The following is a 19,072-nucleotide window of genomic DNA, read 5'->3' as shown; positions in this document are numbered from 1 at the left end:
ATTGTTTTAGGAATATGATCTTCCTATTATGCATTACATCCATTCTCCTAAAATGAGAAACCATAATCAAATTAATATGTATATAATATTTCAAGATTGTCTCATGATCATGCATGTAATTCTAGAAGACTTCTCAAATAAAAAATTGAATACTATTTTAAGGCATCCAGCTTTTGAAGAAGAAGAAGAAGAAGAAGAAGAAAAAGAAGATGGTGGCGGGAAGGAAAAATTGATATTCAAGTCAACGTGAAGATAAAGTTATGAAGCTACATTTAAGTACATTTCCAATGCCTGAAATTAGGTCTAATTACGGCACTTTCTAATTTTTGTATTGCATTAAATAATACTACTACAACAAAAGATGACTCTGTATTTAGTGAAAATATAGTTTAACATTTAAATAATTTTTTACTATTGCATATCAGTATATTAATTATTAGGCACGAGGAAAGGGCCAGTTGTATATTAGCATATAACATGCATTTTAGTCATCTCAGCTTTGGAAAAGCTTGAAAAACCATCACTTATGAACACCTTGTCATCAGCTGGAATGAACGAGTGTGGATTTTAAATCCATGATCAGTGATAAAAGCATTTAACATGGGATAACTAGTTTTATATGCTAACTTATGACTATATTAGAATGATCTCAGGTTTTAAAAAACTTGAAAAATCATCAGTTATGCAAACTTTTTTTTTGCTTTTCTAGTCCAAGTTTTCTTTTGCTTCGTTTATGCTTTCACATTTTTTGTAAAAAAAAAAAGAATTCACAAAATTGTAGAAGCAAAACAAAAAGGAAAAAGCATAACTACCGTTTGGCAAAAGATTCCCTTCATAAAATCGATCCCTAGATTTTGTAGTGGCAATAAAATGCATTGTGACTTTAATTTCCAAAATTTATCTGCAGAATAAACTCGAAGAAAATGTTTATTGCACAATGTCATATTTTATCATTTACATAATATGTTAGCTACTTATTAGCTCTTTATAAGCACTCTAACCAAATAATTAACTACTTAAAATTTTAAATGCTTATAAGCTCATAAGCTCATATTGGCATATAAACAATAAGTGTTTATAAGCTTATAAGGTAAGTCAAACACCCTCGACAAGCATATGACCAAACAATATCCCATGAAACTTGTAAATAAAGGCTGTTACATTTATTTAAAATAGTGGTTGAGAAGTAGTAGGTGGGGGCAGGGGTAGGTCATGAAGCACAGGGAGAGAGAGAGAGAGAGAGAGAGAGAGAGAGAGAACCTCTCATTTGGTTAGCTTGACTTATGACAAAACTCAAGTTCAATAGATAGAAGGATGAAATCATTGATTAAATTAAACTTTAGGGGCAAATTGTTGAGTTTTTAAACTACTGGGACATGATCATTAATTATGACAAACTACAGGAACTAAACAATAATTTATCTTGAATTACCTTTAGTTGTATGCAATAATTATTTCCTAAAAGTTTCTTCCCAAAATATAATTTTTTTATTTATCAACCACTGCAAAACATTTTATTTTTTTTCAAAGGAAAATAATAGAAAAATATTTTATATTTATTAGCATTATACAGAAATTAAAGACTTTTGGTCAACTAATCTTGCTATATTAACTTGGCTTATACATTAATGCATTCCATCACTAAATTGGCCATGATCATTTTATCTGATTTTGGAGAATTATTGAAGTTTCTCTCTTACAAATTGAATAAGAAAAGAGTGGGGGAAAATGCAAAAATGGAAAAGAAAGTACTTTTTAGAAGTATTAGGATTGAAATAAAAGAGAGAGAGAGAGAGAGAGAGAGTGTGTGTGTGTGTGCCTTTGGCATTCAATTAATGGACAAGATTAATAATGAGCAATTTTTGAAATAAAAGGACTTGATTGTTAAAATTTATATTAAGAAAAAAAAAACTTTTAGGACTTGGCTATAAAAGTAAGTACACTTTTATAATTTTAGATGTTAATCCTTGATTGATAAGGATGAAAAGGTGATTTAAAAAAAAAGATTTATTAAATAATAAAGATTAACATACATAAGCAAAATGAGGTATATCAGACTTTCTTCTACATGTTTACTCTTTTTCATTATAAGGAAGTGCATAGATGCATTACATGTTCAAGTAAAATTAAATAGATGTCAAAATGTGTAGCAACTACATAACATAAGGCAGAAGCAAGGGAGACAATTTCAAGCTTAAGTTTGATTATCTTCTAAGGGGAAGGAGGATAACAATTTCAAAGTAAGAAGGAAATGCTGTGCGAGGAAAAACAAAAGGTTTTAATTACAAAAAGTAATTTAACTTTAAATATATGTCATTTTATTGATAGTTTTTAAAAAATTCAAGAAATTGGCGGCTAATTTGGTCTATTTTGGACTGATTGAACTTGATTCCACTATGTTGTTTCCAAGTCCAAAACCATTTACATCTCTATTACTTAAAATCCCTCCTTTAATTCTAAGCTTCCTGATTGCTTAATTTTATTTTTCCTTCAGCTTCTTGTTGTCTATGCCACTGATCTAAAAATATTTTCCTTGTAGAACAGTATATTATGACTTTCATAAGTAATTATCTCACATGCTTCAACTTATCACACAGATAGCCATGTTCATTAAATAGAAATAAGGAATAGAAAAAAAAATGTACTTCAAAATCATGTTTGTATTAGAAAACAGATATTCATAGCAACTTATTCAATGATCTTGTATTCTTCATAGCATCCTTGTTGATGGGTACTCAGTACCACTATATTCTTCATATCCATCAATCTCAATCTTGCTATAAAGCCACTGTGTTCCTATTGTCATCATCAACAAAATAGGAATCTCATCACATGAAGTATAATTAAATAACATTGAGACAAGAAGTTTTTAATTTTATCATTGTTAAAGTTTGTGAAGACTTCTAAATGGATCGGAATATAATGCCACTGAATGATTGCCATGAAAACAAGATGAATAAATGTATAGTCGCACATGAATAGAAAGATACAATTATAATTTGTGCCTCTACTGCTCTTACCAAAATATGATCATTACCTGTAGGAAGGTGCATCATAGAAATAATTCTACCCCCAATCCAGGGAACTATTTTAATAATCCAATCACTGCATTTCAATTTAATAGGGATTCTACAAAGCTCAACGCCCTTTGGTTCTGAAACCTCTTCAACATTTGGATATGCTTAGAACTTTCTGCAATGAACAATGAGCAATGAACATGGCATTATTTAAAAGTTCACAATTGGTATATAGGAATATTTGAAGTTTAGTATTCATCAATAAATTTATTTTTAAAAGAAATTGATTTAGTAAATATCCTATGAAAAGAGAAGAAAGAGAGATAATTGATTTTACAGTTGCCACTTTAATAAGAGAAATAACTATAGTATAAATGAAAAGAGGACTCCTGAAGGTCTAGCAAAAACAGGTAAAATCATGCTGGTAGTCCTTAAATTCCTAATTGACTTGCAATCTAGGATGAGAACTAAAATTTCCACCAATTTTAACAACACTTAACTGTAGAAAACTGATTCATCCTATAAATTCTATCCCAAAATCCATCAAACATGAAAGCCCTAAAAAAATTATATATGTAAGTCAAAGCCAGAAATACAGTATATAACCATAGCAAAATCTAAATCTTAGTACTAAGAGAACCCCGGGACAAAAGATGGGAGAAAAAGAACAAGAAGAACAGGGAGCTTTCAACTAAGAATTCAAAGTTTCGAAAAATGTCTACCCATCATAATATCAAAACAATGGCAGCTCAAGAAACAAAACCCAAAATAAATTACAAAAAAAAAAATTCAGTAGTACAGAAACTAAGATAGAATATGGAGTTAGATAATTGAAATATAATGAAAGGATACAACAAAAAGAATTAGTACTTCACACCAAATGTTTAGCATGCACATAATCACTGGAACAAGATAATTATGCCATTGATTTAATGCATCAAAATAGTGTCAATGAAGAAAATTATAGTAATATTAAAATAGATCTTAATCGAACTTTGTGTATGGGAACCAGAAAGAGAAGGCAAAGTAGGATGAAGGGGCAGGCTAATAGCTCCAAAGAAGAAATACTACCTAAACGACTCCTATATTGTTTCTCGCTTATTGATACCAACTCAGAAACATCAAGTTCTGAAGGCATCCAAATTATCACAATGCCTCCATCCATTGCCCATGTTTCAATCTACTTGAATAGATTAAATAAGTTTTGCAAAATATTTCAAATCAAATGGCAGATTATAGGCAATGCTAACTAAGCCAATGTCCCTTGAGTAAAAAGGATGTGACATTGCACCTCCACCAAGCAATAATAGCACTTATAGGAGTCTTTGGGGCCTCTTCCAAGACCCTTCTGTTTCAGAAACTCTAACAATAACAACTGAATATCGATGTTCAGCAACATAATGTGTAAGCAGATATCGACCCTCGATGAATTCATATCCATCACCATCATCTTTAAATAATGCACCTTTAGCTTGCCTTGTACATAAGAAATGGTTCAGACATCATGCACCTTTAGCTTGCCTTGTACATAAGAAATGGTTCATACATCCCTTTGCCAGCTGACCAACACAGATTCATGTTCTTGCACACAGAGAGAGAGAGAGAGAGAGAGAGAGAGACAGAGTGAGTGAAGGTTGAATGGACATACCAGCTGGAATCTTGTATGTCCTAATCATTCTAAACCCTCCCTATTTGTACGGTACATTATAATGCCAATAACTATTTTATTTTTGGTAAAATTACAAAAAATATCTCTAGCATTTATTCACACTGTTGTCCTTTCATTTTCAAAATTGAATTAAATAGACCTCAACTTTTAATTTCATAACACCTTTGTCGTTCACTTAAAATATTATATACTTTATTCCCTAAGATTTTATTTTCAATTACATTTTTTATTCTTTGAGTTTTCAAATAAAATAACCTCTCCTTAGTCCCTCACTATTCTATTTTTCAGGGATGACTAAAATGTAATGGAAGGACTAAAGTGGACTGCTTGATTCACTTTCCAAAAGACAAGAATGTGAATGTAAATTTTATATAATGTCATGGTGGTTTATACTGTATAACAATTTTCCCTTTATTTCTTGGTTCCCTCTTTTTTGTTGACTACGTGATGTAGAACCAATAGAACAAAAAGGAAAAAAGGGGAATGAGAAAAAAAAATTCTTAATTTTATTAATACCAAAATCAATTGTCAATTATAGAAAAATTCTCCTCAAAATACCTAGAAGATAAGTGCATATAGAGTATTTGTAATCCTACAAGTACCAAGATTTGTTAGCCTAAACAAGAAAATATTAATCCAATACTAATTAGGAATCTCAAATCAACACAAATTCCTAAGCAAAATTAAGACTTTACTTCCAATACTTACTTCCTAAAATAGGTAGTCCTAAAATCTCTAGTAAATCCTACATCACTGAGGACACTTGAATTAGCAGAATTAGTATCATAGAACTACTGAGGAAGGGAGTCCTATATCTACACTTTTCAAAATCTAAAGCTTTGGGAGGAAGGCCACATCAAATTTACATAATAAGAATTGTCATATAGATAATTTAAAGTTTACAAGAAATCTACAAAGCTAGAGCACTTCATAAAAAGTAGATGCTTTGCATCTGGGTTATTTAATCTGTTAAAGCCATCAACATTCATCATCTATACATGGAGGATTAAAAGTTATTTCTAATAGAAGTACATGAATTTTTAGTAACGGATTAAGCTTTGGACAACAAAAATTATATCATTGCCAATGGGGATTTTAAAACTTGGATTTTCTTGAGAAATCTTAAAGATAGAAGAACAACAAATCTTATTTGCTACTTAAAGATACAAAAACAACAAATCTTATTTATTGTTTATCAACAGAAAAATAGCATAACTTATATACTGGTTATTACTAGTGTTTTAAAGATTTGGATAAGATTGAATGAGAAAGCTGACTGGTGAAACCTGGAAGTGGTCCAACAGTCGGCTTAGTCCAGTCTGTTTTTTTTTTTCATTTAATTTTTATTTTCATTTTTTTCCTTAAACACCACTAATGTATGCAAATTTTCAAGATTTTTGATAAGTGCATAATTTATTAATTTTACTTTTATCACATTTAGTGTTTCTAGGGTATCTTTATGCCTAATTCAGTTGATTAAAGTATAATTATCTATTAGGCATATATTTAGAGAGTTGTTGGAATAATTGTGTTAAATGGAGAAATTTTTAGCATTTGCATTAATTTGACTCTTGCTGTATTTTTCAGGGTTTTGGTGAAGTTCCAGAGCATAGAAGTGTGGAAGGAAGCTTGAAAAGGTCAAAGGATTAAGAAGCATTGCTGATACAAAGTACACGGGTCGTGTAAGCACAACCATGGACCCGTGTAACATTCTGCTAAAAGAAATCTAGAGAACCGAGGAAGAAACAAAGTACACGGGCCGTGTAACTTGACCCGTGTAAATCCCAAAGACCCGTGTAACCTTCTGTGCCAATACAAGACATACCCATTCAGCTCCAGTAAGTTACACAGCCCTGGGCCATATAGTGATACACGGGCCATGTATCCGTCGACAATCAGTTTCCTGATTTTGCTTTAGTTGTAGTTTTTGACAGAAAGAAAGACTCTTAAACCTAACCCTAGGCCATTTATTATAAATAGAAGAGGTAGCAGCCATCACAAAGGAAGAGAATGAGACTTTCATTCTCCATTCACATTCTATATTTCTTCAATTTTCTTCTTTAATTTTTTGTATGCCATGAACATGAGTGGCTAAGTTTTTAATTCAGTTCAAGGGATTTAAGTTCTTTTGCGTGATTTGTGAGACCAGGTTCTTAATTTAATTGATGTCTTTTGAATATTTATTGTTTTCTGATTTCATTGTCTTTGATCTATTGAATGATTTGCTAAAAAGGCCTGTTAGTTAATTATTTGATGTGATCAATTGCTAGTTCATCTTCATAATCCGTAATTATTGTGTAAGATTGAACATGAGTAGCAATTAGGTTTTATTGATTATGATCCCAATTTTCGATAATAATCTAAGGAAACAATAGGGTGAATTAAATGATTTATGCTTCGTAAATTGTTGTTCAGCCTAACTACTTCCTATTCTTAAAGCAGTTATTAATTTGATGAGGATTGCTTAATACCAATTCAGTTAATAATTAGAGTCAACAAGAGTGCTGGGCTCAAATTGATGAGTATAGGGAAGTTAGGGATTTTACCTCGCTGTTTGATAAATTTACGTTAAGTATTCAATAAAAGATAATTGTATTTCTTTTGTCTATGATCGAATCAATGCACTGGAATGCAAATTACCTTGGACTGAAGTTTGTTTAATTTGAGAGTTTCATATTTAATTTTAATTCTTAATTTCTGATTTTTGATTTCTTCTTTGGATTGTGAATTAACACCCCCAACCTTTGTTTATTTTTCCATTACACAAGTGCACGAAATTTAATAAATCAGTCTCTAGGGTTTGACCTGGATTTACCACTTACTACAGAAAATATTTCATAATTGGTGATTTCAGTTAGTTTAATTTCTGGTGGATTCGATAGCCATCAAGAATTTTGGTGCCGTTGCCGGGGACTGAAGTTTATTGGAATTCGTGTTTTTGGTGTTAGGATATTTTGTTATTAATTTTGTTTATGAGTTATTGCTGTTTTCAGGTTTTCAAAAAAAAAAAAAAATTACGGTGTTATTATTCATCAAGAATTTTGGTTGAATTTGGAGGGCGGCCTATACCTATTTTGAAGGAAACGATGTTCTGATCAAGACCAATCAATGCATAGGATTCTTTGGCCCCACCCTCTTGAGGCCAAATTCGATTGTTTTCTAGGGTTTTGAGGCATTTTTCTATTTTTACTTTGATTTCTTTTTGTTTATGACAAGAACTTCTCAATCTGGTGAGTTGATCTTTGATTCAGAAGTAGAAAAAATAGCTAAACAGTTGAGAAAATTGGCTAAGCAGGCTAAGCAGATTTTGAGTACATCTGAAGGAGTCCAATCTCCAAGGGAGTTAAGTTCGGATTCGGATTGAAGGAGCGGAAGCGTGAAAAACACAAGTTTATACCATTGAATTCAAAAATTTTCACTTAGGGTCATATGCATCATGCAAGATTTATTTTTATCTATTTGATTTTAATAATAAACAACATATTAAAACTCATTTAATATGTTTTTGGATCTGTATTTGCCATTTAAGATTTTAGAATTAATCAGATTAATTTTAGAACCCTAGATTAAATCAAGAACAAATACACTAACCTCTTGATGCACTGCAGTGTATTTGTGCCTTTGAGATGCATCTTCAGGACACCAGATGTTGTCCCTCTAGCTTGTCCACACCAAGAACACCTATGGCAGCCCTTGAACAACTTCTAAAGCTTTTTCTATTATTTAGAAAATCAAGTTTTTCCTTTTAAGAGATTAAAGATGTAAACAGGACACTAGAAACAATTTCTAGTATTTTTAATTCAAGAGATTGTTTGCTAATCTCTTGGAATAGATGAGAGAAGAAGATGAAGAGAAGGGAGAGTCTCTTGGGTGATGGCACCAAGGATGAGGTAGCAGCTTGTGTTATTTTTCTTTTTATAACAACACTTATATAGGTAGGTCAACACATAAAACCCTTGCCACATGTCACCCTCTGATTGGTTCTAGGTTTAATTGACCCAATCACATTGTGCCAAGTTTCAAACCTATATTTAATCTTAATTTTAATCATCTTACATGATTAAAAGACATTTGGCAAGCTTATGTGTAATGTCATGTGTCACCATCTCATGGTGCCACATGTCACCCTGTGAAATGACCAAAATGCCCCTGTGTCTTAATTTTGAGTTCTTAACCCAAAATAATTATTTCTCTTCTTCTAATCAATTTATATCAAATATAAATTAATTAATTCACCTCTATTAATTAATTTCTCATTAATTAAATTCATATTTAAACACTTTAAATATAAATTTAACTTATACTATACATCCAATAACCTAGATTTGGTTTCAAGTCATGCTAGGGACTTTGCAATCTAATTGCAAACTAAACCTATTTAATTAATCAATTAAACTCTTTAATTAATTAATTAAATCATATTTAATTAGGTGATTACTTGTGTATGTATGTGACTTACTAGGCTCATCAATAATTGGCAATGAGACATGATATCAACTCTTAACATCATCAGAACTCTTTCTTACTATAAATGATTTCTCTAAATCATTTTATGCACCTCATATACCATGGTTAACACTTAGCATAGCATGCGATGGCCACCCAATCAGTAATAAGGTTTACCTTAAATGAACCTATAATTATATGTTACCATGCACTAGAATCTTTCTGTTACAAAATCCCAACTCAAGCTGGAGTCATGGTTTATGTCAAACCCCATTTGCTATGAATATTATATTCTCTTTTAATTTCAGTTCTTGATTAAAAGATTTTCTCATCAGAAACTCTTTTCTGATTAAATCTACTTGTCCTGGCCAAGAACTTGAAACATTAAGAACAATTAAATGAACATAGGATTTTATCTCTATTTACTTAGAGGAACAGATTCCATCTTGATCAACACCTACCTCCATATATAACTAGTAGGAGCCAACACATGCCCATATACCCATACACAGTACAAGTATGAAAGCAGTGTCAAACTCAAACCACCTATATACAAGATAACTGTGCTATCTCAGGTCTAAAGATTATATGCACTGATATGATTTATGACAATACATTGACAAGAGTAAACTCCATGTGCTTATCATAAGTGTCACTGGTTCGGCCTACTTATCATGTATAAGAGCCTATCATGTTTGTTATATGGCATGAGACTCACCATTCCATCTTATTTATATCTCATATAAATAACTTGGGAACAAACATGAATACAATCTTTCTAGAAAAGTCATGTCCTTATTATGAAGTATCCTCGATTGTGAACCTATTTATGATACTTTGTGCTAGAAATACTGTCACTCATATTCTTAACAACATAAGAATAGAATTTCTAACAAAATATCAATGGACCTTTTCTATTACACATAAATATATTATGTAAACGGAAAAGTGAAAATGCCTTTTATTAATAAAAATATGTACAAGATATATACTAAATGATATGCTCTAGGGCATACTACTAACAATCTCCCACTAGCACTAGAGCCATTCAATACAATATCTTAGACCCATCTTCTCAAGATGTCGATCTAGCTGAGTTTGTGACATAGGCTTAGTGAATGGATCAGCTGGATTTTCAACTGATGCTATTTTCTGCATGGCTACATCGCCTCGCCCAACTATTTCTCTAATAATGTGGTAGCGCCTTTCTATATGTTTGGATTTTTGGTAAGACCTAGGTTCCTTAGCCTGTATGACCGCTCCATTGTTGTCACAGTGTAGTGGAACTGCTGACTCAATGGAAAGAACTACTGTAAGTTCTGTCATGAACTTCTTTATCCAAATAGCTTCCTTTGCAGCATCTGATGCAGCAATATACTCAGCCTCTATAGTGGAATCTGCAGTCGTACTCTGTTTGGAACTCTTCCAACTAACTACACCTCCATTACAAATGAACACATATCCAAAGGTTGACTTTCTATCATCGATATTTGATTGGAAATCAGAATCAGTATAACTATCCAATTGCAAGTCTCCACCTCCATAGATCAAGAATAAATCCTTAGTCCTTCTCAAGTACTTAAGGATATTCTTGACAGCTACCCAGTGTTCCAAACCTGGATTGGATTGATACCTGCTAGTCAAACTAACAGCATATGCAATATCCGGCCTAGTACACAATATTGCATACATTAAACTTCCGATAGCCGAAGCATATGGAATCCTGGCCATTTTATCTCTTTCTTCAGGTGTCTTTGGAGACATCTCTTTAGAAAGATGGATACCATGTCTCACTGGTAATAATCCTTTCTTGGAATAAAGCATGTTAAACCTCTTTAACACCTTTTCCAAGTATAGACTTTGGGATAAACCAATTATTCTTTTCGCTCTATCTCTATAGATCGAATCCCAAGAATATAGGTTGCCTCCCCTAAGTCTTTCATGGAGAATGTATTTGACAACCATACCTTTACAGTTGTCAACATACCTGTGTCCTTACCCATCAACAGTATGTCATCCACATATAAGACAAGGAAAGTGATAGCACTGTCACTAACCTTCTTATATACACATGGCTCATCCTCATTTTTGATAAAACCAAATGATTTAATGGCTTCATCAAAATGGATGTTCCAACTCCTCGAAGCTTGCTTCAACCCATAAATGGATCGCTTTAGCTTGCATACCTTGGAACCATCTTGGGATTCAAAACCCCTAGGTTGTTCCATGAAAATGTTTTCTTCAATATATCCATTGAGAAAAGCTGTTTTGACATCCATCTGCCAAATCTCATAATCATAGTATGCAGCTATTGCTAATAGAATCCTAATTGATTTAAGCATGGCAACAGGCGAGAAAGTCTCCTCATAGTTGATTCCTTGCCTTTGGCGAAACCCTTTCACTACTAACCTTGCCTTATAGGTCTCTACCTTTCCATCAGAACCAATTTTCTTCTTGAAAACCCATTTGTTCCCTATAGGTACAATACCTTCAGGTGGGTCAACAAGATCCCAAACTTGATTCTTATACATGGAATCAATCTCAAATTTCATAGCATCAATCCATTTTGAAGAGTCTATATCTGATATAGCTTCTTCATAGGTAAGTGGATCATCTCCATGATCTACTTCTTCATGAGTAGACAACTCTTGCTCTTCTTCATGAAGGAAACCATATCTCACTGGTGGGTGAGATACCCTGGTTGTTCTACGAGGAATAGCTGTAGATGTTTCATCAACGGGTGTAGGTTGACTAGATGGATCTATATCTATCTGATCTGTTGGTTGGTTAGAATTCTCCAATTCCAACTCTATTTGCCTTCCTTTGCCTCCTTCTTGAACAAATTGTTGTTCAAGAAATGTGGCATCTCTACTTATCACAACCTTTTGTGAAGTAGGCAAATAAAAATAATATCCAAAACTATCTTTTGGATATCCAACAAATCGACCTTTTTCTGATCTGATTTCCAATTTATCAGTGTTCAGCTTTTTGACATAAGCTGGACAACCCCAAATCTTAACATGCTTAAGACTTGGTTTTCTTCCATGCCATATCTCATAAGGTGTGGAAGAAATTGATTTTGATGGAATCCTATTCAGAATATACAAAGTTGATTCTAATGCAAATCCCAAAAAGGAGATTGTCATATCAGTATAGCTCATCATACTATGTACCATATCCAATAGGGTACAATTTCTCCTTTCAGACACACCATTCAACTGTGGCGTTCCTGGAGGAGTTAGCTAAGAAACAATGCCGTGCTCTCTCAAGTATTCATCAAATTCAGTACTCAAATATTCACCTCCACGATCTGATCGAAGAGCTTTAATACTCTTTCCTGTTTGATTTTCTACTTCAGATTTAAATTCTTTGAACTTTTCAAAGGATTCATGTTTGTATTTCATCAAATACAAATACCCAAACCTTGATTTATCATCAGTAAAGGTAATAAAATAATGAAAACCGCCTCTAGCCATTTCCTTAAATGGACCACATACATCACTATGTATTAGCTCCAAAATATTTTCAGCCCTTAGCCCTTGTCCAACAAAGGGTGATCTAGTCATTTTGCCCTGAAGGCAAGATTCACAAGTTGGAGTAGGCTCAGAGCCCAATGAGGATAGAATCCTTATTTTCTCCAATTTTGTAATCCTATCTTCTACAACATGACATAACCTTAAGTGCCAAATATATTTTGAACTTGAGTTGGTTTTCACCATGGCATTGCATTCATTTAGATCACTTGCATTCATTTTGTGTTTGTCATTATTATCTAAATAATAAAGACCTTCATTCATATAACCCGAACCAACATATTTATTTCCAAAATAAATATTGCAAACATCATCTGTGAATTGAAATTCATAGCCATTTCTAGTCAAACTAGATATAGAAATGATGCTCTTAAAAGCATCAGGTACATATAAAATATTATCCAACCACAAAACATATCCAAACATGTAAAAAGATTTAGATCATATGGCTAAAGCTTCAATAGTTGAGCCATTGCCAATCCGGACTCTAACATCTTGAGAACGCAAGCTGCTATTATTTGCTAGTTCCTGCATATCATTAGAAATGTGAGAACTGGCACCAGTATCTAAAACCCAAGCTGTAGATGAACTATGAGTATCATCAGAATCTAAATAACAAGATATGGATATACCTTCTGAAGGTTTATCCTTCTTATCCTTCAGAGAAGCAAGATACTCTGGCAGTTCCTTTTTTAGTGCCCATCCTTCTAGCAGTGGAAACACTTTCCTTTGCCTCCATCAGCTTTAGTTTTCCCTTTCTGTTTAGCTATTTTCTTAGAAGTACCAGGAATTTGAGGTTTCTTTTTTTTATTGCCCTTCTTCTTGTTGGACTTTCCAGTAGAAGAAGATGCAATCAAAGCAACCTCTTTTCCTTTATTGCCCGGCATATTCTTTTGGGCAATAACCAGCATGTTGAGTAAACCAGCTTAGGTGCATTCCTATTTAGTCATATGGAAATTTGTCACAAAATTTCCAAAAGACTCAGGAAGGGACTGAAGGATCAAATCCGTCTGTAGTTGGAAATCCATGTTGAAATCAAGATGTTCCAACTGCTCAATCAGCCGAATCATCTTATGGACATGATCCCCAACATTTTGTCCCTCAGACATCCTCATGTGGAATAGCTGTCTAGATATCTCATACCTAGCATTCCTGCTGTGCTCACCATACAACTCTTGTAAGTGAAGGAGGATCTCACTCGCACTCTGCATGTTCTCATGCTGCTTCTGTAACTCATTACTCATGGAAGCAAGCATGTAACACTTAGCTCTCATATCATGCTCCTTCCACTTGTCCAAAGTTTCATGTTCCTCTGGAGTGGCCTCTGGAGGTAAGGGACCAGGAACATTTGAGTCTAGAACATATCCTATATGTTCAAGGTTCAGGACAAGTTTCAAATTTCTTAGCCAATCAGAGAGATTAGGTCCTGTCAACCTATTGCGATCAAGTATGCTTGCAAGGATATTGGATGGTGGTGGTTGTTCTGTGCTCATTATTATCAGAAAATTAACTGCAGAAAATAACCAGATTAATTAGTAAATGTATCAAGTAATTAACCAAAATGATTATGGTCTTTTAATCAAATTGGTCCTCCCACTAACTTAGCGAATCCTACACTTCCAAAGTAGAAAACAGAAATCCTAGTTGGATGGATTTCTAGTGGGTGATTGAATTCTTATAATTCTATTGATCATCCTCAAGTACATCCATTATTGGAATTACAATAAACTATAAGTGAGCAACTCCTTGCCCATCACATCTCATGTGAGGTTCAATCCTTTACCTAGCCCCTAATGCTCAAAATCTCAGGTACATCCCATTGAGCCAGTAATTATGCAAATAATTTTAATGTCCTCAGGTACATCCAATATTGGCCACCAAACCATTTACATATTTACAACATCTCATGCTTAACAATTATTCTTAAGAAAATCTCTTAAATTAATTGCATCTTATGCAACTATTTAAAATTTCTTAAAATAATTGTCCCAATGGAGGGCCCATGTTATAATTACTTTAATTATAGCATTTCCAACTTAATCATTTGTTTAGAAGATTTTATGGTCATCCTAATTACTATTAAGGTCTCACTTTGCACATTATCCATTTAGCATGCATATATCATATAATTGCATACATTCCCATACATCTCATGCATTCATGGATAAACAATAAATATGGTATGATCATGGACTTTCTAAGAGATTCAATTCTAAGTCACCAAGAATTGAATCAGGGCATTCCTAGGTGCATTTCATTCATTCATTTTACAAGAGTTACTGAAGGAGTACATAATCAACACTTGATCTTGAATTCCTCCCACTGGTCCCACCAATGCTCTTGACCTCCTTGAACTTCTTGCAATCCAATATTACATAGTAATCCTTGGCATACCAAGGCGAATTTATAAGAATTTAAATAAATGAAATTACAACCCAAAAATTATTACAAACTTAATAATACATGCCTAAAATAAATTAAAATAAATTAATTAATTTACAATTCCAAAGAAACATAAAAGAAATAAATCCAATCACATTGGTCTTTTATAGTCCATGATCATCCATCATGCATATCACTATTTAACAATTAAATAAAACATACATAATTAAATTAAATCGAATATCACATATTCAACTTAAAAATCCAGATTTGAATATGATTCAAATAAATTTAAAAATTCAGATTTGAATCTCATTCAAATAAATTTAAAAATTCAGATTTGAATCACATTCAAACAACCTTAAAAATTCATATTTGAATCACATTCAAACAATTTTTAAAAAATTATATTTGAATCACATTCAAACAATTTTTAAAAATACAGATCTGAATATTATTCAAACAACTTTAAAAATTCAGATTTGAATATGATTCAAATAACTTTAAAAATTCAGATTTGAATCACATTCAAACAACTTTTAAAATTCAGATTTGAATCACATTCAAACAATTTTTAAAATTCTGATTTCAATCAAAATTTAATTGTGTGATTAAAACTAATAATTAAACACTTTAATTAGTCATAGGATAGGCCTTAGATCATACAACAATTGTAGAATTAAAAAGCCAAACCTTGCACCACCCATGAAGCCAAACAATGCGCACCATGTTAGAGTTCATCAAGCATGCCGCCACACATCCATTGCAACCAGCAATGGATAAATCATCTCATGATCAAATCACACAATTAAATCATATAATCAATAATGTAAATGGCAAATATAGTGGCTCTGATACCAATTGAAGGAGCAGAAGCGTGAAAAACACAAGTTTATACCATTGAATTCAAAAATTTTCACCTAGGGTCATATGCATCATGCAAGATTTATTTTTATCTATTTGATTTCAATGATAAACAACATATTAAAACTCTTTTAATATGTTTTTGGATCTGTATTTGCCATTTAAGATTTTAGAATTAATCAGATTAATTTTAGAACCCTAGATTAAATCAAGAATAAATACACTAACCTCTTGATGCACTGCAGTGTATTTGTGCCTTTGAGATGCGTCTTCAGGACATCAGATGTTGTCCCTCTAGCTTGTCCACACCAAGAACACCTATGGCAGCCCTTGAACAGCTTCTAAAGCTTTTTCTATTATTTAGAAAATCAAGTTTTGCCTTTTAAGAGATTAAAGATGTAAACAGGACACTAGAAACAATTTCTAGTATTTTTAATTCAAGAGATTGTTTGCTAATCTCTTGGAATAGATGAGAGAAGAAGATGAAGAGAAGGGAGAGTCTCTTGGGTGGCGGCACCAAGGATGAGGCAGCAGCTTGTGTTATTTTTCTTTTCATAACAACACTTATATAGGTAGGTCAACACATAAAACCCTTGCCACATGTCACCCTCTGATTGGTTCTAGGTTTAATTGACCCAATCACATTGTGCCAAGTGTCAAACCTATATTTAATCTTAATTTTAATCATCTTACATGATTAAAAGACATTTGGAAAGCTTATGTGTAGTGCCATGTGTCACCATCTCATGGTGCCACATGTCACCCTGTGAAATGACCAAAATGCCCCTGTGTCTTAATTTTGAGTTCTCAATCCAAAATAATTATTTCTCTTCTTCTAATCAATTTATATCAAATATAAATTAATTAACTAACCTCTATTAATTAATTTCTCATTAATTAAATTCATATTTAAACACTTTAAATATAAATTTAACTTATATTATACATCCAATAACCTAGATTTGGTTTCAAGTTATGCTAGAGACTTTGTAAACTAATTGTAAACCAAACCTATTTAATTAATCAATTAAACTCTTTAATTAATTAATTAAATCATATTTAATTGGGTGATTACTTGTGTATGTGTGTGACTTACTAGGCTCATCACTAATTGGCAATGAGATATGATATCAACTCTTAATATCATCAAAACTCTTTCTTACCATAAATGATTTCTCTAAATCATTTTGTGCACCTCATAGACCATGGTTAACACCTAGCATAGCATGCCATGGCCACCTAATCAGTAATAACGTTTACCTTAAATGAACTTATAATCATATGTTACCATGCACTAGAATCTCTCTGTTACAAAATCCCAACTCAAGCTGGAGTCATGGTTTATATCAAACCCCATTTGCTATAAATATTATGTTCTCTTTTAATTCCAGTTCTTGATTAAAAGATTTTCTCATCAGAAACTCTTTTCTGATTAAATCTATCTGTCCTGGCCAGGAACTTGAAACATTAAGAATAATTAAATGAACATAGGATTTTATCTCTATTTACTTAGAGGAATAGATTCCATCTTGATCAACACCTACCTCCATATATAACTAGTAGGAGCCAACACATGCCCATATACCCATACACAGTACAAGTATGAAAGCAGTATCAAACTCAAACCACCTATATACAAGATAATTGTGCTATCTCAGGTCTAAAGATTATATGCACTGATATGATTTATGATAATATATTGACAAGAGTAAACTCTATGTGCTTGTCATAAGTGTCATTGGTTCAGCCTACTTATCATGTATAAGTGCCTATCATATTTGTTATATGGCATGAGACTCACCATTCCATCTTATTTATATCTCATATAAATAACTTGGGAACAAACATGAATACAATCTTTCTGGATAAGTTATGTCTTTATTATGAAGTATCCTCGATTGTGAACCTATTTATGATACTTTGTGCTAGAAATACTGTCACTCATATTCTTAACAACTTAAGAATAGAATTTCTAACAAAATATCAATGGACCTTTTCTATTACACATAAATATATTATGTAAACGGAAAAGTGAAAATGCCTTTTATTAATAAAAACATGTACAAGATACGTACTAAATGATATGCTCTAGGGCATACTACTAACATGGATTTGGATTCAAATTTCGAAAATGAAACTATGATTGCTGCTAGGACTTTTAAAGAGTTGGCTGCTCCTGATCTAAACCAATAGCCTTTGTGTATTCAATACCCTGATTTAAATGTTGCTTTTGAGTTAAAATCTAGACTAATCCATTTGTTGCCTAAGTTTCATGGTCTTGCAGGTGAGGATCCACATAAGCATTTAAAAGAATTTTATGTTGTGTGTTCCAGCATGAAACCTCAAGGAGTTTCAGAGGATCAAATCAAGCTTCGAGCTTTCCCTTTCTCACTGGAAGACACAACTAAGGATTGGTTGTATTACCTTCCTTCTGGATCTGTCAACTCATGGAATGGGATGAAGCAGATATTTCTGGAGAAGTATTTTCCTGCTTCCCGTGCTGCCAATATAAGAAAAGAAATTTGTGGCATCCGACAGTACAATAGAGAGAGCTTGTATGAGTATTGGGAACGATTTAAGAAACTGTGTGCAAGTTGTCCCCATCATCAAATAAGTGAGCAGCTCTTGATTCAGTATTTCTATGAGGGACTTCTACCAATGGACCGCAGTATGATAGATGCTGCTAGTGGAGGAGCTTTGGTTGATAAGACACCAGAAGAGGCAAGGAGGCTGATTGCTAACATGGCAACAAATTCTCAGCAGTTTGGAATGAGAATGGATCACACACCTATGAAGGTTAATGAGGTAAGTACATCTAACCTTGAGAAACAGATTTTTGATTTAACTTCTTTGGCGAGGCAGTTGGCTATAGGGAACATGCAAACTATTAAGGTATGTGGGATTTGTTCGAGTTCAGGTCATGCCACTGACATGTGTCCTGCGTTACAAGAGGATGAATTAATGCAACATGCTAATGCAGTAGGACATTATGGACAGCCACAACACAGGTATGATCCCTATTCTAATACTTATAATCTAGGATGGCGAGATCATCCCAATTTGAGTTATGGGAATCAACCGGTGCAAAACCGATACCATCAGCAGAGACCACAAGTGAATCAACCACCTCCACCTCTACCTCCCTCAAATCAAGGTATGTC

At 32.9% G+C, this 19,072-nt stretch overlaps 1 non-coding gene and 1 pseudogene across 1 annotated transcript; both read right to left on the bottom strand.

Moving 5' to 3' along the window:
* Window positions 1-2,688: 2,688 nt before the first annotated feature.
* Window positions 2,689-19,072, bottom strand: part of LOC110669870 (uncharacterized) — a 67,585-nt pseudogene continuing 51,201 nt past the window's right edge.
* Window positions 18,417-18,523, bottom strand: LOC131176288 (small nucleolar RNA R71). The gene has a single exon (XR_009146411.1). It is a non-coding gene; the product is annotated as a small nucleolar RNA R71 (small nucleolar RNA).

Source organism: Hevea brasiliensis, chromosome 18 (assembly GCF_030052815.1).
Source record: "Hevea brasiliensis isolate MT/VB/25A 57/8 chromosome 18, ASM3005281v1, whole genome shotgun sequence".
In the NCBI taxonomy this organism is placed as follows: domain Eukaryota; kingdom Viridiplantae; phylum Streptophyta; class Magnoliopsida; order Malpighiales; family Euphorbiaceae; genus Hevea; species Hevea brasiliensis.
Note: the sequence above shows the minus strand (reverse complement) of the source record. Positions and strands in the feature narration are given on the sequence as shown.